Here is a 24,965-nt window from a genome sequence, read left to right on the forward strand (position 1 = left end):
TTTCAATTTTGTTGTCATTGTTGTTGTTCAATCATTCAATCAAATCCAACTCTTTGTGATCCTGTGAACCATAAGCCATCAGGCTTTTCTATTCTTCATTATCTCTCGAAGTCTTTCCAAGTTCATGCTCATTGTTTCCATGACCTATGTTGTCCTATGCTGTCCCCTTTTCCTTTTGCCTTCAATATTTACTAACATCAGGTTCTTTTCCAGTGAGTCCCATCTTATAATATGGCCAAAGCATTTAAACTTCAGCTCAGTATTTGACCTTCCAGTAAATAGCCTGAATTAATTTCTTTAAGTATTGATTGATTTGGTCTCTTTGATGTCCAAGGGACTCTGAAAAGTCTTCTTCAGCAACACAATTCAAAAGCATTTATTCTGTGATGTGCAGTTTTCCTTATAATTCAACTCTAACAATCATATATTGCTACTGGAAGAACAAAACAAAACAAAACACAGCTTTGACTATATGGACGTTTGTCGGCAATATGATATCTCTGTTTTTTAGTATGCTGTCCAGATTTGCCATAAGAATGAGCAATGGATCAACTTTTCTCAGAGGTCTCCACTATGACCTGTCTTGTGAAACCCTGCACAGCATAGCTTATAGGTTCATTGAGCTACACAAGTCCCTGTGCCTTAACAAGGCCATGATCTAGAGTGCATGGGGGGGTTGTTTCAATTTTATTATTTCATTTAAGCCTTTCCATATTGTTTTCTTGAACTGAAGATGAGTCTTTATATTTCTTTAAATTTGAAATTCAGAACAGAATTCCAAGAACCTTGCATAGTGTCTAACAAACATTAATTAAGTAGAATTAAGCTTGTAGAATTATAAATACAGCAGTAGAACAAAACTAAGAGGTCATCTAGTCCAATACCTTCATTTTACAGAGGAGGAAATCAAGTCTTAGGGAAGTTAAATAATTTCCCCAATTTAATAAATGGTAGAGTTATTTGAATCCAGGTTATGAGTGGTAGTCAAGAAAATCACACTTTTAAAGAGGGCTTTTAAAGATTAAATGATCTCTGAATAATATTTAGGGTCCTGAATGCTTATTTAGATAATAGATTATTTTTAGACTTTAGAAAGTGAACATCTAAAACATGCTCCATTCTGATGAAACTCAGATGTATATACAAATCATTCATTGTGAGATTTTTATATGTAAACTTAAGTTGCTATTCATGACATTACACAATTACAAAGGAAATTACAATGATGCTGGGCAGATAGAATAAATAAATAAGAACATACATTCTCTTATTTATTATTCAACAGCTAAGAATCATTTAGGAAAGAATAGAGAAAGAATGTTCCAGCAGGGATTGAACAAATAGAACTGTTTATTCATTCTGTCCCCTAGATTATTATGGAAATAACTGAACCCAAATTAACAAAAACAAATGAAAATGTTGCCCCCAGACCCCCATGAATTTCCCCCTCACCTATCTTCTTAAAATAATTGTTATAGTGTATAGTTATTTAACTTCCTACACCTGAATATCTCAAAATGGTTTATATGCATTAATTAATCAAACTTCACAATGCCCCAGTGTAACTTTAATGAACCAAAAGTAAACAATGAAATATCTGTTGGCACTTTAGATGTTATCGTTTAAGCACCATGCAACTCTGCATTCACAAAAAAAAATATTTTTGCCATTAAATTTTAATTATTTTCTATGTATCACTGCCAATAAGCAGTTGTGCTCAGTTACTTTTAATTATCTCTGGCCTTGTTGGTAACAATGTGACCCAAGCTCATTTGATAATACTTGTGAATTTATTTTCATTATGGAGACTATGTGATAAGCTATATTTACTCTTAACACTGGTAAATGTGGGATCTTTGGCAATATTGTGACTTAGGAAAGGTGATAAATTAATGCATGCTGCCTTACTTTGAATTTAATCACATGAATTTAATAAAGCAAATTTTCCCTGGCTTAGAATGAGTGTGGGAGAATATCCAATGAGTGGTAAAAATGGTGAGATTAAAAGGAATCCAAGGATCTGGGAACATTAAATATTTTTTTCAGAGGTCAGAGCAAAGCATTTCCATGACAAGGTAAAATTCTTAAATTAAATGCCAAAAAGAAATATGGGAAACCATTAGAGTCACATGGCCCATGAATATAAACCATCTGAAACAAATGTTCAAAGCAAGAGTGATTGGAGCATGAAAATCCATTGTCCTAGGCCCATAGTTGTAGGTAATAATGGAGATTATTGAATTTTGTAATCTATTGTCCTGAAACCTGTTGACAGATCCAATAGGATGAGGATGGCTGAGAAATACTTCAACTTCTGCCGCCACAAGGTTAATGTAAAGCTCACATATGGAAATTTCAACCAAATGACCAATTCTGTGCTTCCTTTCAAAACAATTAGATCTGATAGAAGTTAAATCCTGTGTACACGTTCAAAGTCAAAGAAAAGATAATATTCTAAATTTAGAATAAAGAGCAGTAAAATCCTATTTGGTGTGTACTACATCTGTATAGAAAATATGGTTTCTTTATGAAATAATAACTAACATTTTCAAAACAATTCAATGGCTTTTATGAGTCTACTGTAGGCAGTATGAGGCAGTACAGGAGATAAAAATATTGATGATATATAGTTTATAATTTTCTTGGATTGTATGACAAGTTGAGATAGAAGATGAATTGAAGGATTCAAATAGACCTACCATCTCATTTATTAAGATTTTCTGCTAACAATGTAGATTGCAACATATCCCAGTGGAATACTCTTGTTCTGTATGTTTGGATGTATGTTTGTATTTGTGTTTGTGTTTGATGTCCTTGCATGTGAGAAAGATCTTCCTACTAATTAATACTACCTGATAATGAAATAAACTGTATAGGATATATTGGGGTCCTGTTCACTAAAAGTCTTCAAGCAAAGACTAAATCAATATTTTTCAGACATGTCATGGAAGACATTATTATTAGAGAACAAAATGGACTAGACAACATCTGATACCCATTTTGATTTTTGCAACCTTGTGATTCTGTGTAATATACAATGATACATGGTAGATGCATCACAGAGCTACAAAACAAAGTGTTAATAAGCTGACATGACCACAGCAGTCTATAATAGATAGTGATGTGGCAGTTTGGTTATAAAGAAAGGGCTGGATTTCAGCAGCTAAAGAGGAGAGAGATTGTTTTAGGTGGATGAGAAAGGGCAGGATGCAACAAAAGACCAGTTGGGTTTTCAAGACCAGAGAGCAATTCAATTTTGTGGTTCACAGCATGAATAGAGGAGAGTGATATGATATTAAGAATTTCACATGACATCATTAAATAGAGTGAAAGAAAAACTGGAAAGAGAAATGAAAGTGATGCAAGAAAATCATAAAAACAAGTCAACAGCTTGCTAAAGGAGACCCCAAAAATACTGAAGAAAATAACACCTTTAAAAATAGCTTAACCCAAATGGCAAAAAAGGTCCAAAAAGCCAATGAAAAGAAAAATGTCTTCAAAAGCAAAATTGGGCGAATGGAAAAGGAAGTCCAAAAGCTTACTGAAGAAAACACTTCCTTCAAAATTAGAATGGAGCACTTGGAAGCTAGTGATTTTATGAGACCTCAAGATACTGTAAAACAAAACCAAAAGAATGAAAAAATAGAAAATAATGTGAAATATCTCATTGGAAAAACAACTGACCTGGAAAATAGATCCAGAAGAGAGAATTTAAAATTATTGGACTATCTGAAAGCCATGATCAAAAAAAGAGCCTAGACATCATGTTTCAAGAAATTATCAAGGAAAACTGCCCTGATATTCTAGAACCAGAGAGCAAAATATAAATTGAAAGAATTCACTGATTACCTCCTGAAAGAGATCCCCAAAGGAAAACTCCTAGGAATATTGTAGCCAAATTCCACAATCAGAATAACACAAGATTTAAATAGAGTGAAAGAGGAAGAGGGAAAAAGCTATGGAATAGGTTAAATAATAACTAATATAACATAAATAAAAATAAAAAAATAATTTAACATAAAGAAGCTTGCCCCCCAAAATATTTTTGTTTAAATCACTGATAAGAATCATGGGACATTACCAGAAAAAAAAGAATATGAAAATAATTCTAATAATCATGTAGGGTATGTATCCCATCCTGTATGGGATATATATGTATATATGTTCACATACGACATATATCTATATCTATCTCACAAATATATACACACACCCATGAGTCTGTCAAAAAGCAACTCACAATGAGGCTTTCAGATATCTATATATCTATCAGATATCTTGCCCACCCTTGTCTAAGGGAGATTTTTTATTCTTGTTGGAGGAAGTCAGGAGAAGGGAATGCTCCATTCTTTTTAGAGAGGAGATATTGAACTAGAATTGTATCTACCTACCCTTTAAATATTGTTTTCTAGGGTAATTTAGTTAATTTCAATTTTGTTTCCTCATTAATATCCCATAAAAAGGAAAGAAGGCTCCAACTTATCTTCAAAGGCTGACTTTTTCCCACCAAATGCTAATTCTACAAAAGGCCATTAGAAGTAGTGAATGATGAATAAAGCCAATTATCTGAATTGATAGCAAATAGAAATCAGAGAACTTATAGAGATTAAAATATACCAGATAACAGTTAGAGTAAGTGAATTCATTAACTCTCCTATGGGGAATAAGATAACTTAACTCAACTGAGAGAGAGACAGACAGACAGACAGAGGGGCAGAGAAAGACAGAGAGACAGAAAAAGGCAGAGAAAGAGATTCTCCTAATAGGACCCAAAAGGAAATTCCCTGAAGACTTTAAAAATCAGGTACAGGTTGATGAACTGCCTTTCCCTTATATTTGGCTTCCTAAGTCAGTTCCTTCTCAATCTGGGGTGGTCTTTGCCCCCTCAAAACATGAAATCTAACTCTCAGTATCATAGTAGTCTTCAGATAACACATACAATCGAGGCAACTCACAACTCTTGAACTTTAATGTCTTTTCTGTTTCTTGGGATCTATATTGAATTGGTAACTTCCTTGCTAAGCTAAGCTACCCTGAGTTTGGACTTCACTACCCTACTTTGAGGCAAAACTGATTTGTTGCTGGTGTAGGTTGCTCTGCCACCAGATTGGGCTTTTATACAACTACAAGTGTTTTATGTTTGTTTGCTTTTGTCTTGTTTTGGGTTTGTTTGTTTGTTTGTTTGTTTGTTTTTGCTTTTCCAGGCCACTGCCACAGTGAGTCAGACATTTTCTCTGCTGGACCAGGTGCCTTTGAATCCAGGGAAGAGTTGATGGTTTTTAGAAAGGGTAGAAATACTTAGAATTAAATTTACATAAGCTTCTGTAGTTCTGTTCCCTTAGCTTTGATTTGATTGTTTTTCACCTTTCTGGAAATCCAGAGACATATATTCCCTCTTTTGTTGACTAGTTGTTCTAAGTAGCATGTGGTAGTACAGAGAGGTATAGCCTTTCTTCCCTTCCACTGAACATTGAGGCTTCTTAAAAAATTATTTGTATATTTCCCAATTATATGAAAAAAACAATTAACAGGCATTTTTTTAAATGTTGAGGTCCAAATTCTCTCCTTCTGACTCACCCCCAAACCCTCCTTTACAAAGCAAGATAGGTGGCACAATGGATAGAGTGCTGGGCCTGCAGTCAGGAAGACTCATCTTCCTGAGTTCAATTCTGGCCTAAGACACTTAATTAGCTGTGTCACCCCAGGCAAGTCACTTAATCCTATTTGCCTCAGTTTCTCATCTATAAAATGAGCTGGAGAGGAGAATGGCAAACCATTTCAACATATTTGCCAAGAAAACCCCAAATGAGGACACAAAAGGCAGACATGACTGAAACAACTCAACAACAACAATTTGATATCAATTATACACATGAAGTCATGCAAAACATTTTCATATTAGCCATGTTGCAAAATAAATAAATACATAAATAAAAGTATAAAAATAGAGAAGGTGGGGAAAAAAAGTATGTTTCAATCTGTATTCAGAGTTCTTCAGTTCTCTCTCTTGAGGTAGATAGTATTTTTCATCAGAAGTCCTTTGGAATTATCTTGGATAATTACATTGATCAGAATAGTTGTCTTTCACAATTGATCCTCCTTACAATATTATTATTACTTTACACATTGGTCTCCTGGTTCTGCTCACTTCACTTTGCCTCAATTCATAAAAATCATCCAAGGATTTTCTGAAACCATTCTGTTTGTCATTTCTCATAGCACAATAGTATTCCATCAAAATCATACACCACAACTTGTTCAGTCATTTTCCAACTGATGGGCACCCCCTGAATTTACAATTTTTTTACCAACACAAAAAGAGCTGCTATAACATTTTTGTTCAAAAAGGTCATTTTCCCATTTCTTTGATATTTTTGTGAATGAGATCTAGTAGTGGTATTACACAGCTTTATAGCCCTTTGGGCATAGTTTCAAATTCTACTCCAGAATACTTAGACTAGTTTACAACTCCATCAACAATGCATTAGTGTCCCAATTTTCTCACATCTGCCGCAGCATTCATCATTTTCCTTTTCTGTCATGTTAGCCAACCTGACAGGAATGAGGTGGTATCTCAGAGTTGTTTTGATTTTCATTTCTCTAATCTGTAATGACTTATAACATTTTTTTCATGTGACTAGTGGTAGATTTGATTTCGTCTTCTGAAAACTGTCTGTTCATATCCTTGAACATTTATTAATTGGGGAGTGGTTCATTTTTTTTTTATAAATTTAGCTCAGTTCCCTATATGTTTGAGAAATGAGACCTTTATCAGAGAGTCTTAGTGTAAATATTTTCCCAGTTTCCTATTTTCTTTCTAAGTTTGGCTGCATTACTTTTTGTGTGTGTGCAAAAACTTTTTTAAATTTAATGTAATCAAAATTATCATTTTGTTTCCTGTAGTCTTCTTCATGTCTTTTTTGGTCATAAACTGTTCTCATATTCATAGATTTGAAAAGTACATTTTCCCATGCTCCCACAACCTACTTTATGTCTAAATAACTCACTCATTTTGACCTTATCTTGATATACAGTGTAAGATGTTGGTCTATGCCTATTTCTGCCACATCCAGTTTTCTCAGAAATTTTTGTCAAGCTCAGATCTTTGGGTTTATGAAACATTAGAAATACTAGATTATTATGGTCATTTATTATTGTATATTGGGTACCTATTCTATTCCATTCACCCACCTTTCTATTTCTTAGCCAGTTCATCCCATTCCCATTCATAGTTATGATTACTGACTCTGCATTTCCTGCCATCCTATTTTCTTTTGTTTATCTTTCTCTTTTTTTATATCCTGTTTTTCCTCTAAAGTCCATTTTCCTCCTGGCCACTTCCTTGTTTTATCTGTCTTCTCTTTTATTATACTGCTTTCTTTTGTTACCTCTCCATTCCCCTCCACACTTCCCTGATAGGTAAGTTGGATTTTTATTACCAATTGATTACACACACACACACACACACACACACACACACACACACACACACACACACACTCCCTCTTTGAACTAATTTAGATATGAATGTGATTTAAGTGTTGCCCCCATTTCCCCTTCCATTGTAAATGTTCTTACTCTCTCATCTCTATTTTATGAGAGAATTTTCCTCATTCTTCCAACGTTTCCCTTCTACTAGGGCATCTCTTTTTTTTTTTCTTGCCTTTCTTTCTTTCTTTTTTTTAATATTATCTCAGCATAATTGACTCACCCCACAACCTCTTTCTGTACAGAATCTTTCTAAGTCCCATAAAAATGATAAAGTTCTTAGAAGATATGTGTATCATCTTCCCATGTAGGAAGGTAATCAGTTTAACCTTATTGAGTCCCTTATGATTTCTCTTTCATGTTTAGCTTTTTATGATTCTCTCAAGTCTTGTATTTGAAAGTCAAAAATTTTATTCAGTCATCTTTTCATCAGAAATATTTGAAAGTTCTTTATTGCATTGAATACCTATTTTCCCCCAAATACTTATATTCCATTTTAATGGATAGGTTTTTTGTTGTAATCCCAGTCCATTTGCCTTCTGAAATATTATATCCCAAACACTCTGTTTCTTAAAAGTGTTAGCTACCAAATTTTATGTGATCCTGACTGTGGTTCCTTGGTTTTTGAAAGTTTTCTTTTTGGCTACTTGAATTATTTTCTCTTTGATCTGAAAATTCTAGAATTTGGCTGTAATATTCCTGGTAATTTTCATCTTGGGATCTTTTTCAGGAGATGGTGGGTAGATTCTTTCAATTTCTATTTTACCCTCTTGACCTAAGACATTATGACAGTTTTCCTCAGTAAATTCTTAACATATGATATCTAGGCTCTTTCCTTGAATAAGGCTTTCAGGTAATCTAATATCTTAAAAATTTATCTGTCCTCAATTTTTATTCCATGAAAGTGCTTTTTTTCTTATAAGACATTTCACATTCCTCTATTTTTTTTCATTTTTGAGTTTGTTTTATTGTTCCCTATTTTCTCATGGAGCCATTTGCTTCCATTTGCCCAATTCTAATTTTTAGAGTTACTATAAATAACTAGAATAAAGTACAATATATAAAATATTTAGAGTTTTGATGCAAAAAATAACAAGCATAGGAGTTCATTCATTTCAGTTTTGCTGTATTAATTTAGCTACCTTTACAAAATGTTCCAGATCATTCATTCAAAGTAAGGTTATTGATACTACTATGCCACACATTGTGAAGGTTAAGAATGATGAATAATAGAGGACTTATGCTTCTAAGGGAATGACAATCTAGTAGAGGGCATAAGTAATGTGAGCCAATAGTTATTAAGTAGACTGTATAAATAACCATAAGATAAACAAAAATTAAATATGTAAAATTCATAATCAGCAAATAATCTTTCTGACTCAGAATTGGTTGGAGTTTTAGTAAGACTGAATACTGGAAGTTGTAGTTGAACTGAATATTTGAATCTCACTGACAAGCAAAGGGAGCCAGAAGAAGAATTCTAAGTGAAACAATCACAGAACAAAGTCCTAGAAGCAAAAAAAAAAAGTAGGCATAATTTGGGAATTTCCAATAGAATATGAACTCCTCTAGATTGGAATTGTTTCATTGATTTTGTTTTTGTTGTTTATTTTTTCATGGCAGTGATAGTGGTGTTGATGATAGTGGTGAATGTCTCTCTTTTATCCTCAGCACCTAGCATAGCATCTGAATAATAGCAGATATTTGATAAATGTTTGTTTGTTTTTCCAAATATAGGAGTCCAGCATTGATTAGTTATGGTGTCTAGACTGGGAGTCAGGTTGAAGAGAATTTTAAATGTTGGCTAAGGATTTTGGATTTTATCCAGTGAGGAATAGGAAGGGTTGAGGCTTTTTTAGTAGGATGTAACGTGGATACATAATAACTTGTAAAAAGGAACTTTCAAAGGCAGAACTGCTTAAGAGGTTATTACAATAGACTAAGCCAGAGTTGATGAGGGTATAACTAAAGGCAGCAGAGAAGAGAGAAAGGGAGGGAGCATATTGAAGAGACAGTGCATAACAAGAATTGAAAAGACTAAGGAATTAATTGGATTTGGTGGTTGAAAGAGGGAAATACCAACAGGAACTTGAATACTTCAAGCCTGAAAGTCTGGGAGAATAAGAGTGTTTTTACAAAGGTATAAGAAGTTCACTATGAGGAGCAAGTCAGGAGGAAATGTTAATCATTTTTTAATTTGTTAATTTTGAAATGCTATCAGAATAAGTTGAAAATGTCTAGTAAGCTTTTAGGATATGAAAAGATGGATTCAAATTCCAGAGAAGTCACTTTTAAAGGTATAAGAATGAAAAGGTTCAAAAAGGAAGAGAATGTAGAGAAAGGCTGAGTACAGAACTTGGGTGAATTCTCACATTAAGGAAGTATGGGGCCAAAGAAAACCCCTGAGACGTCTAGAAAAAAAAAAGCAAGATAGGGTGTTATGATGAATAGCAAAAGGAAAAAAAAAGAATGTAGAGGAGGCTAATAATGCCAGTCTCTCTTATCTTCAATATATACCTTTCCATTGTCTCTTTCCCTTTTATCTGAAAATGTATTGAGATTGCTTTCATTTTTAAAATCATTCCTTTTCTCCAAGAACCAGTTGAGATACCATGCCTTCCTTAACTGCCTCTGATTCACTAAAGAAAGGCAATTGCTTTTTTCTTAAATTCCCACATTTTGACTAGTCCTCTTATTTGTATTTCCTGGCCCGTGCAAATTCATTTTTTGAGAGTCAGCAACATATAGAGAATAGGGCATTGGACTAGTAAAAACTGTGTTCAAATTCTGCCTTGGGTCTAACTAGCTGTGATTCCAGGCAAGTTGCTTAACCTAAGTTTCTGCACATTTAAATTAAAGGTGTTGGCCTGATGGCCTCTAAGGTCCATTTCAGATCCAAATTTATGACTTTATGATACAAACAAAAATCCTTTACCTCTTTGAAGTCACGCTACTTTTTAGTACAATCTGTGTTGTTCAATCTCTATATTCCCATTCTACTGCACAATATAATACATGTAGTATATGTTTAATAAGATTCTTTTGAATTCAAATGGGTGATAAAGCTCCCCAAATGATGGGAGAGTTTTGAATTTAGAATGCCATGAAGTCCCAAAATATAACATTATGGAAAAATATTTGTACATTTTGACGCCTTATTGAATGGACAATTTAGATAAAACCATACCACTAATCATCTTTGAATTTTTAAGTCTATGAAACATGGCAAATGAGAAAAAATAATGTGCAGATAAAATAGAAGTATGGATTACACAAAAATAAACAAATACTTCTTTTTAGAAAGCAGTCTGAAGGCAATTTAAATATATCCTTAAAAATGACATTTCACTGCTCTCCCTCAACTTTTCCTTCAGGGTAAAGCTATGAAATGAGTTAAACCTGACTGGTTGGTGATGCCCAATTTATTTAATGTTCTATACATAGAGTCCATCTAAGAGAATCTGGGATGAAATAATCTAATCCAATCTTCTTCATGAGAAAAAAAAATCATCAGTATCGTTCAAACGCAGCATTGATTTACATATAGTTCTTGTCTCTACATGAGAAGCCAAGACATACACATGATGGCTAGTGCTCAATTATAGAGTTTGCCCTTTAGGCACACAGACCTATTTTTTCAGAGTAGTTTCTGTTGAAGAGCATGCTCATAAGATAAATTACAGAATAAAACAGACCCCAGGGGGAAAATGATGGCAAGTCCTAGGAAATTCAGGTATTACATTTTATGGGTTTAAAATAATGACACAGGTTCTCACCTAGGAGCAATGACATACATCATTGCTAAACAATATCAATAATAATAAGAAAAATAAATAACTATTCATTGGAACCCAACAGTGCCTTGTGTTGGTGTTAGGGGCTATATTCTGTGTTAAGCTTAGCATAACTCATTGAGTATTATTTCAATACTGTTTTATGCAGGAGCAGCAGCTGCGAGAACACCTGCTGTATCCTTTTTTTTTTTTTTTTTTATAAATTCCACTTGGATCTCAATGAGCCCACTATGGTCCTGGGGTTGTGTGACTCAGACTTACTGATGCTGTTCAATGATGAACTCTTAAATAGGCACAATGCATCAGTGCCAGGATTTTTAGAGATAAAACAAGTAAGCCTTGTATTGTAGCTATATATACATTAAGCTAGGAATATATAGCTATAATAAGTATGGTTAATTGAAAAAGAATGTTCAAAGGTCAAAAGGCATAATTTTGTTTTTTGTTTTTTTACCTATTTGGAAAGAAGTAAACAGTAGAGATTCTTGTGAAGTGCTGCTACCACCAGTTTCTGCCATGATTTTCCCTGGGAACTGTTCCTCCTCACTCATATCTACCCATCACCCCTGGTCCTCGTTTGCTTTCACATAGATTCTACTTTATTTTATTCCATCATTTTTATAATTTACGAGAAGACTTTCTCAATTCTCTTAATTCTAGTGCCTTCCCTCTGTTAATTATTTTCTGTTATATGTATATGTAAATGTATGTGTATGTATACACACACACATATATATGTATGTATATATGTGTATATATCTTGCTTAGCCTGTATTTGTTTGGATGTTGTCTCCCCCATTGGTTTATTAGCTCCTTGGGGGAAGGGACTTTCTTTTTGTACTTCATGCACTTAGCACAGTGCCTGCACAAAGTATTTAATAAATGTTTATTGATTGATTGAAGCTCATTTGTAAAGGTAATTGAAATTTTGTATGTAGATTTCAACAAATGAGTAACTTCACTATTTTAGTCTTTTTGTAATTGTAATTCACATTTGATTGTTTATGGTGTATTAGATGTGTATTAGATTCTGTTCTGAGAGGTAGAATAGCATAAAGGATAGAGAGAGCTAGCCCCAGAATTGAAAAGACCTGGGCTCAAGTACCACCTCAGATAATTATTGATCATGTGGCTCTGGGTCAGTCACTTAACCTCTCACTGCCTAAGGCAACTAAAAGTCTAGGTTGCAGACTATTTGCTGATTTACATTGTTAAAGAGAGTTTCTTCACTGGGAGTTCCTCACAACAATTAAATAAAAGGTTCCTGTATAGGTACTCTTACACAATTACTAGCCCTGTTAATTTGATTGCTGTTTCAAGTTTAAACATCTACAATTAATAGAAATTGTTAATACATGTGTGCATATTTGTGAGTCTTTTTATATATGGGCTCCCGTATGCATATACATACTTATGCGTAAATGTGTAAAAATGCTAAAATGTTTACATGTATACCTGAATGTACATACATATGAATTTCAATTTCCTAAGATTAAGTTGTAACCCCTTGTTGTTTTTAAAGATTCTTGCTTTTTCCTTCCCATCTTCTACTCAATGATTTGTCCTCAAGTGACAAACTTACCTTGTAGTCAGAGCATCTCCAAAGTTAGGAGAAGTTTAAATTAACCAGTGAAACTAGATGGCCTGAATAAACTAAAAGGGCCTAGTCTATTACAAAAACATGGAAGCAATTTCACTGTTCTGTGAGAGTGAGGATAGAAACACATCTTACCCATTGACCGCAAAACCTTATTGGAAAGGCTCATTTATCAGAATCAGCTTGTGGCATTAATACTATGTTCCTTATGAATATTTCAGTTCCAAATGATTAACTTCATTTCAAGAAGCCCACTCACAGTGAAATATAAATATGTTTTCTGGACTATATTTTTTTTGCATATTTGGGTGACTATTTCAACACCAAGGCAATAAAAAAAAAGAGCTACAATGCATGGGATATAACTTTAAAAACTGCTTTCTGGATCATTTGACTAACCTACTGTAGCATAGATGTTATGAAGCCTGGATTACCATGTTACTCAGCTATCTCGTGCTGAACTACATCTAAAAGAGAAGTTGATTGTGTACTGCATGTGGTTACATTTCAAGTAACAATTTTGTTATAATGGTTTGTGTTTCATGGGTAATGGTATTTATGTTTCTACAAACCTTGTTATGGCACTGATAAGCAGTTGGTGAGGTGAGGCATTTCTTGGAGATTTACAAAAAATATTCTTAAAATGGTACTGAGATGCTAGACCAAAACAGTATAAATTGTCTAAGTTATCTTGGTTTATATATTTAATATTTAACTAAATGATAAATGATAACTAACTCCTTTGAGGTGGTGAATAATTTTCTAAGAGTGAAGATGGTTAGATATTACAGAGGGTTGAGGGTGACTGAAAAATCTCCTCAATTACATGTTTTATTTTATTTTGTTTGTTTGTTTTAATACAGGATATTCTTACTTGTCTGCAGACCTTCCAACTTGTTTTCCTTGAAGGCAAGGAAATGGATTTGTGGGCATTTTAATATCTCCTTCAGTCTTATGATTCTGGGTATTAGTATGAGAATACCTTGACACTAAGCTACTTAACTGTTAGTATGTCAATAGAATGACAGAATTAGAGAAATTGAAAGTTGAAAGGACCCAGTGACCATTTAGAACAACCCACACAGGAAACAAATTCATACAAATTCATACTATAACATATCTAACAAGTGGTCATCAACTCTGCTAAAGAGGAAGAATGCAACACATCTGGGGTAAGGGATCCAGGCGAATGATTCGAGTGTTCTATGGGCATTCATATAACACTGTGAAAAAGCAAGAAAGACCTCTAGCTTCCTTCCAAAGACAGGGTGGCCCCAGGTAGAGGACACTGGGGACAACAGGGAGAATGGTTGCATAAGGTGTAAAGGCATGGATAGGTTGGTATTGTCATCTTAAGAGGTAATATTCAACTGAGTAAATCCCGGATCATTTGAGTATTTGGGGACACTGTAATCATCACAGTCTTTTAAGTTAGCTAGTGTAACTATAGTGTCCTTTTCATGATAGGAAACTGAGACTTAGATTTTGTTAAGTGACTTGTTTACTGATACATAGATATTAAGTAGAAGCTTTGTCATTAATATTCAAATCTGCCTACTTCAATCCTAACCTTTCCATTGCATTCTCTCCCCTCCCCCCCTCCCCACATCTACCTACTTTCCTAGGAGTAGCCTAACAAGATTCAGAGAAGTTCAGTGTGGCCTTAGAATGATGAAGATTTTAGTTACAGAAACTCAAATATTGTCAGAAGATTGTCAAATAAAGTTCTAACAGTTATATCCTTCAAGGAATATTCAATCATTTTGACATAAAAACAGAAGACACTTTGTCTGAAGAGAGTCTTTTAAGTGGTGTTTTACTCTGCCATAACAAATGTTTTTTTAATAGTAAAACTATAAGTATAGTCCAATTTGTATATTCTATATACCTTCTAATCAATAGTGTAATGGCAAAATCTACTTTGTACTTTTTCTTGTGAAAGGCTACCTTCTCCCTTCTAAGAAGCACACTCAGAATTTAACTCACTCCCCAGACTTGCCCTCATCTTAATTAATACTCCTTCCCTGCTACTCTGGAAAAATCTATGCCCTTAGGCCTTGCCATTCTTCCTCCTCATTCACATTAACATTCACTCTTTGGACTTCTCCCCCTCAACAGTCACTTCTTTTCCTTGCAGTATGTATCTATTCCCCTTTCTAGCTTCTCCTTACGTGCTGTGCCCTGCCCTCCTCCGTTAAAATTAAAAATCTATGAGGTCAAAGGATGACTTATTTCTTTGCCTTCGAACCCACAGTGCTTAGAACACTGCTTAACAAATGTTCTTTCTATCATCAAATATACAATCAAAATAGCATGTTATAAAATATTGATTATTAATATATAAATATAATAACAATGTTATTTAAAACCTTGTTAAGGTTGTGAAGTACTTTGCATATGTTAACTCATTTGATTCTCACAACAACCCTGTGATGTAGAAGCTATTATTATCATGAATTTATAGAGGAGGAAACTGAGGTAAAGAGATGTTAAGTGACTTGTCCAATGTCTAAGAGCTAGTAAATGAGACAAGATTCAAACACAACTCTTTCTGATTCTAATTCCTGCACTCTGTCCGCTGTTCACTTAGCTACTTCCACACACAGGGTGTCCTAGAAGTCTCATTGAAGACCAAGACTTTCAGGACTTGCTATCTATCTTTGAAGATATTCCCCAGATTTCATTGGTTTGTCCTTAGAGTACTTAATTGTGATTCTGCCCCACCAACATTTCTTTTCTTGTCTTGTATTTTTTTTTCTTGGTTACACTACTTGGTTTATAAATTAAAAATCACCATTCTTCCTCAAAATGTTTTACAAATGAGTTTTTATTCTAAAGATGTGTTAACTTTTACTGTGTGGATAAAATTGTCAGTGCCAGAACAAACCACAACCAAAACTATAACCAAACTCCAACCAAAAAATTAGAAGCCAGTGAGGGTTTATTGAGTTCACCAGAAAGGGAGTCCCACCCAAATAGAAAAGACTCTCAAAAAACAAAACAAGACAAAACAAAACAACAACAACAACAACAAAAAGAAACAAAGCTTATATAGGTTTCAGTTTAGGCAAGAGCTAAATTAGGTTTGGGATACTTTTGGATTGAACAAAGCCTATTGCTGGAGGATTGCAGGGCAAGAATAGGTGACATGGTATCCCATAATTGGACTGGAACTATTGTTGGGGCTAATAACAGGAAAGACTCTTCTTCAAGTTCTCTCTCTCTATCTCAGTCAGGTTTAAGTGACTTGCCCATGGTCATACAGTTAGGAAGTGTTTGAAGCCAGATTTGAAATCAGGTCCTCCTGATTCCAGGGCTGGTTCCCTATCCACTTTGCCACCTAGCTGCTTTGCTAGCTATCTGTTGTAACCTTGCCCTAAGATAGAACTGTCCTTGCTGTTTCAGAAATAAGGAAGGTTACAGACCGGGTGGGGCCTGCAATAATAATAAAGAAAGAGTCAGAGACAAGATAAAGGAACTTCAAACAAAATTGATTTACTTCATCTTTCTGTGCTATCCACAGCTACCATAACTCTTCATTTGCTAAGTAAACCAAGTCACCAAACCACCTCCTTATGTTTCCTTATTATGGTAATTTACAATGATTATTAAAATTCTGAATGAAATTACTCTAGCCAGCATCAACGTCTCTTCCCTCCATTTCACACTCTGCAATATCAATAACTTCTCTTTAGAGGTCTTATAGTGTGTATGTGTGTGTGTATGTGTGTCTGTGTGTGTATTTTAATTTTTGTTGCTGTTATTATTAAGCAACTTTTATTTTCTCTCTGTCTTACCTACCATGTTCGAGAACAAGAACAACAACAAGAAAAGTAAGGGGGGGGGGGAAGCGACAAGAAGAAGGAGGAGGAGGAGGAGAGGGAAAAACAACAACAACAAGAAAAACAACAAATGATGGAGTTGTGAACTGATCCAACCATTGTGGAGAGCCATTTGGAGCTATGCTCAATGGGCTATAAAATTGTGCATTCCCTTTGACCCAGCAATAGTGCTAGTAGGTCTGTATCCCAAAGAGACCATGCAAATGGGAAAAGGACCCACATGTACAAAAATATATATAGCAGTTTTTTTTTGTGGTGGCAAAGAATTGGACATTGAGGGGATGCCTATCAATTGGGGAATGGCCCAACAAGTTGTAGTATATGATTGTAATGGAATACTATTGTTCCATAAGAAATGATGAACAGGAAGATTTCAGAAAAACCTAGAAAGACTTATATGAACAGATCCTGAGTGAAGTGAGCAGAACCAGGAGAAAATTGTACACAGTAAAAGCAACAAAGTATGATGACCAACCAACTTTGATAGACTTAGCTCTTCCTAGCAATTCAATGATCTAACATAATTCCAAAAGAACCATGATGGGAAATGCTCTTCACAACCAGAGAAAGAACTATAGAGTCTGAATGCAGATCAAAGCATAGTTCTCAAAGTCTGAATCAAAATTTCTTCATATGGCTGTCCTCTTTTTAAAAAGCAGGTCATATTTGAATTAGGAAATCTTCACCTTTTTGAAAGACAAAAGTGTTGCTTCAAGTAAGTCACAAGACTCATTGTTGCCCCTTTTCCAAAGACCTATTATTTCACTAGGAGTATAAGTAGATTGTGAGGATTTGATGGGGCACAGGTGCATAATTAGAAATTAATCAATAATGGCAATATTTCCAACTATATTCTTTCAAGGAATATTTCTAATGAATATAGTATGTGTCATCAAACAATAAACAATTCTTTATTAAGTACTTACTATGTTGCCAGATATTATGATAAATGTTAGGAACACAAATACTGAAATAATAAAAATAAAAAACAAACAAACTTGCCTTCAAGGAGTTTACATTATCTTGAAAATAATACTAAGTATATATTTAAAGAGATATAAAATACAAATAAAATAATTTGGGGCAGCTGTTTCACCATGAGCAAATCACTTAACCCCAATTGCCTTAAAAAAATCAATCAATAATAGTTGGGGCAAATGTCTCTAGAAGCTGTGGGGATTAAGAAACGCTCCACATTAGAAACAAAGCTTACACCGAGCTTTGAAGGATATTACAGATTTTAAGAGATACAAATCAAAAATTGAAGCCCTGGCATGGACAGTAACTTGTGCAAAATAACTAAGGTAGATATGGAATATCTTGTTAGTAAGAAGTAAAATTTGGCTGGACCATTAGTTTTGTGAAAATGAATTATTTATAATGAGGCTGGAAAAATTGGTGGAAGCCAAGTTGTAAAGGCCTTTAAATGCAAAATATAGAGTTTTCTTCTTTTCTTCTTTTTTTTTCTTTTGGGGGAGGAGTTGTTCTTGCTTTGTTTTTCCCTGAAGACAATAGAGATTCAGTGTAACTTTTTGAGCAGTGGAATTACATTGTCATACCATTGTTTTATGTATATCATTTTGGCAGCATTCAAAATAATGAATTGCAGAAGGGAGACAGTTGAGGCAGAGAGGTTCATTAGGAAGCTTTTACAATACTCTGGATGAGGACTGTTTTTGTCTTAGATCTTTTGGGAGCCAGCAGTCTTAGGATCTTCTAGATATTGAATATGAAAACAAATGGAGAGCTGAGACTTACAAATTACAATTTTACTATGTGTATATTTGAGATCATGAATAACATGGTTTAAAGGAAAACTATCTAGTCATGACAAACAAACAGATCAATTAAAATGGCTGCTTTTATGCAGCTATTATCCTGAAATATAATCCTGACCATATAACACAGTTATTGCTAAAATGAGGATGCCAACAGCACTGGTAAAAGTCCTAGTCTTGAGCTTGACGAGACATAAAGCCACACAGACTTCTAAACCTGTAGAAAAATAAAAGAAGGGAGAGAAAGAAAGGAAAAGGCTACTAGTGATTTCCTCATCTACTAAGATAGTAGCCTTCTATCCTCCTCTATTCCCACAGAACTTGAAGAGCCTCCATTTACCCACTTCTTCCTTTGAAGAGGAAGTAATCAGAACCAATAATATTGTCAGCTCAGGATCAAAATATTCTTTCTTGCTTAACTATTAAAGAAGAAAAAACATAATCAAAGGAATGATTTCAGAAGGCCAAATTATTCTTTCTAGAAAATGGGTTGCCTTCTTCTAGACATGTTTTCCCTTTACTAGAATCCAAGAAAATTTTATAGCTCATCTTCTGAAGTTGAAGTAATGTATTTCCTTCTATTTTCCCACTCTGACAAAAAAAGCCATCTATTATAAATGATGAGCAGAAAATTGCTACCTCAGTCCAGTTGACATGATTCCATAGTGAGTACAGCTTAGAATGTGTATGTGGTTGTGGATGGGCAACTTTATTAAAAGTAGAGTGTTATGCCTGCAAACCATGATCCATGTGGAAACATCTGTACTGATTGGAGCTAAGTGAAGGACTAATAGTTTATTCTATGTCCTCATCATCATCCAAACAACTAGAAGGTATTACTTATTAGTAGCAATATTGCCAAGGGTGTCAGATATTAGGAAATCTTACTGAAGGGTAGGTGGAACAGAGAGTAATACAAAGACTTTAAATATTTTTAGGACTATTAGACAGAAGAGGAATTAGGCTTTTTCTTTTTTTGCTTTAGAGGACCCATTGGCAAGAGGTAAAAAGAGATAGATACCAGTTTGATATAAAGAAATTTGTTTTAGAGTTTCTAAAAGCTTTCTTTTGAGGTAGTTGATTAACTGTCATTTGAAGTCTTTAAACTAGATTTACAGGACTAGTTACTTGAAGAGTTTTGTTGATTATCTCTTTATAATATTTCTTACATCCATCTCCTTTTATCTATTTGCTCAGCAAGCTCAGGGGTGGGGAATCTGCAGCCTCGAGGCCACATGTTCTGGTTTCCTTAATAGTCTCACATTTTGTTCCTAACATTCTATAGATTCCACACATGTTGTAATAGGATCCCTACTGCCCCCATGCCTCATAAGTCTAAAACTGTGACAGATATTAAGGATAATTGAAGAACTGTTTTCAGCAATAAGATAATGTCATGTAATGAGTAGAATTCTACATTTGGAGTCAGGTAGACTTGGGTTCAAATCTTGTTTCAGATATTTATTAGCTCTGTGATACTAGGAAACTTTCTTAACTTTCCTAAGACTCAATTTCTTCATCTGTAAAATACTGGAGTTGTATTCAATTACCTACAAAGTCCCTTCTAGCTCTAAATCTACTTTTTCTGGTACTATGATTAGGCACACTTGGAATCCTTATGAAATATCTTTACATGAGATTTTGGATTCGATTTGTCTTTATTTGTTCATTCACCAAACATTCGTTAAATGCCTACTATGTGCTGGGAATAGAAGATAGGAGTTACTCAAGTAAGGTTATTTATTGAGTGACTTTTTATATTGTTTCCAGGCTGTTTCTAGTCTGTTCCTGTTTCTGTTTTGTTTATTCAAAGTTTTTACTCACTAACTTTCAGGCAGACAGTTGCAGTCCACTCCTTCTTAAAATACCTCAAAGTGCTTCTATCTCAAACTGTTGCCACAATATTTGCAGCTTTTGGCATTCGTTTGCAATTTGTGAATTGCCACTCTTTCATTGCTGATAACAGATCAGCATTTCCTCTAGCTGAGTTTAAGGAATTTGTGGACATGAACCTTATCTAAGCTGTCACTATTGTGTCACATTGCTCTTAAACAAATGGTACAACTGAAAGGATGCCATGGTCTACTAAGAATGCCCTAAGGTCAACTCTTGGAAAAGATTAGCCAAGTTTCTTGTCATTCAATGTGACACATTGACAAAGGCAATCAGTCTCACTGAATTGCTAATAATATGACATCTCAAGATTTGCCTTGACCATTTCATCCAACCTTAGCCAAAGACTTTCAAGTTAAAAGGAAGCTATCCTGGATTTCTAATGAGTGTACCTACTACCTACTAACGTTTACCAGAAGAATTACATTTTACCGGGACCTAGATAGTTCAATCAAAACATGTTTTTACCACTGCAGGTAAAGTCACAAAAACTTTTTATACAATTTCAATTCTATTTGGTCCAGTTTAGATTTATCACATTGATCACCTATGAAAGCATTCTTCAAAGGAACCATTAGGAGCGGAACCACCAGAAATTTATCCTCAATGCCTCTTGGCATTGATTTTTAGACTACAGAAATACAAAGAAGCATTGCCCTCAAACTCTTCAACTGCTGAAGCAAAATGATTTGCTATTTCTATATGAGCAGTATAAAATAGAGATAATGTCACCAAAAGTGTATGCTATGAGGCAAAATTTCTATTTTTGTTTCTTGTGAGTTCTAATTGACATTTTGCTCCATTTTCTTTCCCATATTTGTAAGTTATGATGAGTTTATCCCACCATAGTTTCTTTTTTCTTTTTTTAAAGACAAAGATAATATTAGTATATTGAAGTTCTGTTCATCCCTTTCAGTATTTATAAATACTACTAGATATCTTGACTTTTGGTGTTAAGCATGGCTTGTAAATGATAGTGATAACCCTACATGAGAAAGTTGATGCACTCCTTCAACAGGTACAACTGTGAGTATTAGCATCTCTACCATTTTTCTAATCTTTATATGTTTACAAATTTATTTATATTTATATCATTCTCTACTTAATTTATAGAAAGGATGTACTTACTAGAATTTTGAATTGTCTTTTTTAAATCCTTATTTTGGAACAGCTCAATACCAAAAATGTTTCTATCAAGTGTTTAGTTTCCTAATTGACTGCCTTAAACTATGGCATGTTGCCTGAAACTTATTACTGAGACTTTTGCATCATCTGACTGGAATGTGTCTTAATTCCTTTTGTTGGTATTTAGTGTCATGGCGTGTGATGCCCTGACAACCGACAATCTTATTTGAAGATGCCAAATGATAACTATCAATTTTAATAGATCTATAAGCTAGACATTCCTTCATTATCCTTCCAAAATTAAGAATAACACTACAAATGATGGTTAAAAAATGGGCTAACACATTTGAACTTTTTTTTTGCAAAGTTATTTACATACATTATCTCTTTTGAGCTTCATAGCAACTATGAAATTCACTAGTACTCAATTTTGCAGGTGAGAACTCAGAGAAGTTATTTGTATTTACCAGAGCACACAGGAAAAAGAAAAAAAAACTTGTAAATTTGCAGACATCCTCACTCCTTTATTTCCCTGAACAAAATATTGTTATTCTTCTTCATTTCTATATCCATGTTACTCTTTCAATTTCTATAAACTTCCATTTGAATGTTTGTTCCCCTTCTCCAGAGAAAATTATTTACCACATGCTAACTATAGAGACGAAAACATGTAAGAGACTTCTGCTGAATTAGCCATGAGTAGCTGAATACTAAGATAGTGACCATCCTAGTTTCTCTTCTTTTGTTTCATCTTAATAATATACCTATAAAATAAAACAATGTGTTCATTACTGATATAGTTGCAAGTCCTGCACATTTTAGTTTTGTTCAATTTAACAATTAATGGCTTCTTGGATTATATTTATTATTATTCAAGCCTTATCAAGAATGCAGTATTGAGGGCATGTGTTGCTACTTCTTAGTTCAAATTCTTGAAGTAAAGGACTATGATTCCTGATGTAAGAACCTAATTCTGATTGTAATAAGACAAAGCTGAAGTCAAATAAACAGCATGAAGAATAAGAATGCTAAGCATCTCTTTTTCTGATGAAACAAACAACCATAGATAGGATGTTCATCCTTAACAAAAGTGAAATTAAGCTATTTTGGTCAGACAGGGAGCATCTGTTTCCAAATAATCATGTAATTTTCTAGGAATGAAAAGCTACATAGTTGTTTTGTTTTGTTTTGTTTTTCATTTCATAAATAAAGGTAAGGAAGGCAAATTTCAGTCTGTGTATTCAGTGTGTTTTTAGTTAAAAACATCTTTTTTTAGGTTTTAGAGTTTAAAATCTCTCTGTTCAGTGCAAGAAATAAAAAAAATTCTTTATAAGGAACTTACTTCACTGAAATCAAAGCTGATTTATTCATTCATAAAGTGAAATTAGGTAAGAACTTGGCCTACAGAAATGGATTATTTGAAGTTAGATCTATGATTTCATGGGTGTGGATACTGCCTTCACCAAATGACACTTCCCCCCCCGACAAGATCCCCTTGTTGTCATTAGCCTATTCCTGTCATCCTATGAAATTTTGAAATTTTGAGTGTGTTTCCTCTATAATGGACCTAACACACTGTAAACCTCCTCCCCATTCTTTTAGTATTTCACATATGTTGCCTTGGTATTTGGGTTCTTATTGCTTTTATATATTGTCTAGATAGTTTCATTCATGTTTGAAACACATATCTAGCATTGAAACCCTTCCTTTATCACTAATTTCCTGTGAGATCTTAGGAAAGTTTCCTAACTACTCTAGGCCTCAGGTTCCTCATATATGAAATGAGAGTGCTAGACTCATTTTGTCCAGGTACTTTTGTACATCTTGTCTGTATCTCATTATATTATCATGCCCATTCTTTTGAGCAAAGCATCACTGGTAACACACTGTATTGTGCTTACTATTATTAGATACTGCCTTTTACAACAGTGAATAGTGTGAGATGATTGAAATATCCAACCTTTCACAGACAAAATCTTTTTTTTTAAATTAGTGTTTTATTTTTCTTCAATTACATGTGAAAACAATTTTTAACATTCCTTTTTAAAACTTTGGGTTCCAAATTCTCTTTCTTCCTCTCCCGCCTATTGAGAAGGCAAGCGATTTGATATAGGTTATATATGTGTAGTCATGCAAAATATTTTCATAAAAATCATGTTGTGAAAGAAAACAAAAAAAAAACACCTCAACAAAAATAAAGAATTTTTAAAGTACACTTTAATCTGTATTCAGACACCATCAGTTTTTTCTCCAGAGAGTGGATATAATTTTTTATCATAAGTCCTTCCAAGTTATCTTGGATCATTGTATTGCTGAGAAGAGCTAAGTCAATCACAACTGATCATCTTACAATATTGCGGTTACTTTGTACACAGAGTATTTCACTTTGCACCAGCTCATGGAAATCTTTCCAGGTTTTTCTGAGAGCATCCTTGCAGATAAAATCTAATAGAGTTTCTTATCCTAATTCAATTCTCAGTCTACTTTACGATCAATATGCAGTACTTGGTTAAAATCAACATATAAGGGGGAAAACCAGTGGACCATCGATTTATGAATTCCCTAGTTAATTTGAGTTGATCACAGGCCATAGACCTTTGTTTGAAGGGCCAGACTCATGCAGGTAGACATGGGCTTTTATGTATTGTTAAATGGACACAAGAAATTAGCCTCATTTTCACGTTAGAAGTTGCATTTGAAATGTTCTGTGATCCAAAGGTGGAGAGCATGGATTCTTGATTGGAAACTTCCCTTTCCCATCATCTAAAAAAGTAATCTGTGAAATTTCTAGGGTTCATTTTTCTTTTTCCATGTGCTCTTTCCCTTGGATATGGAGACAGAACTGCAGCAAATGATGGAGAGTGGACTCAGACATACACTCTTTCCCTTTGACTCAAGCAGCAGAGAAAATAAAAGTTTGAAAGAAAAGCAAATTATAAACCTAAAAGGAGAATTTCTGATCTTTCTACTCTCGTACAACTTCTTTTGTTTTTGTTTCCTTTTTGAATGCAGGTGTTAAATTCAAGTTCCTGAGAATGGTTTTTCCATGTAAATTTTAGAGTTATGAGAAATCAAGAGTTACTGAGTTTGATCATTGGGACACTGGCTTCCTAGGGAGGAATAATTTCCTCAATAGTGTAATTGCTTAGTTGGAAAAAGGAGGGGAACATCCTGATGGCTTCTGCAGTTGGAAGATTGGGGTCATGACATGGATAACATAGAAAACTTAAGTTTGGCAAGACATTGTTGTATTACAGGCAGAAAAGATGGATGGAGAGTATTTGTTAAGTGAATCCCAATATGTCTTTACTTTCTGGGGAGGATCTAATGGGATATGTATGCATTTTATTTTTCTTTATTTGTTCAAGGACTCTTCTGAAGATCCCATTGTGGTTAGATCACTAAAATTAGACCTAAACCATATGGACTGATTTACTTTGGAGCACCT

Source organism: Vombatus ursinus, unplaced genomic scaffold (genome assembly GCF_900497805.2).
Source record: "Vombatus ursinus unplaced genomic scaffold, bare-nosed wombat genome assembly UNPS02011613.1, whole genome shotgun sequence".
NCBI classification, from domain to species: Eukaryota; Metazoa; Chordata; class Mammalia; order Diprotodontia; family Vombatidae; genus Vombatus; species Vombatus ursinus.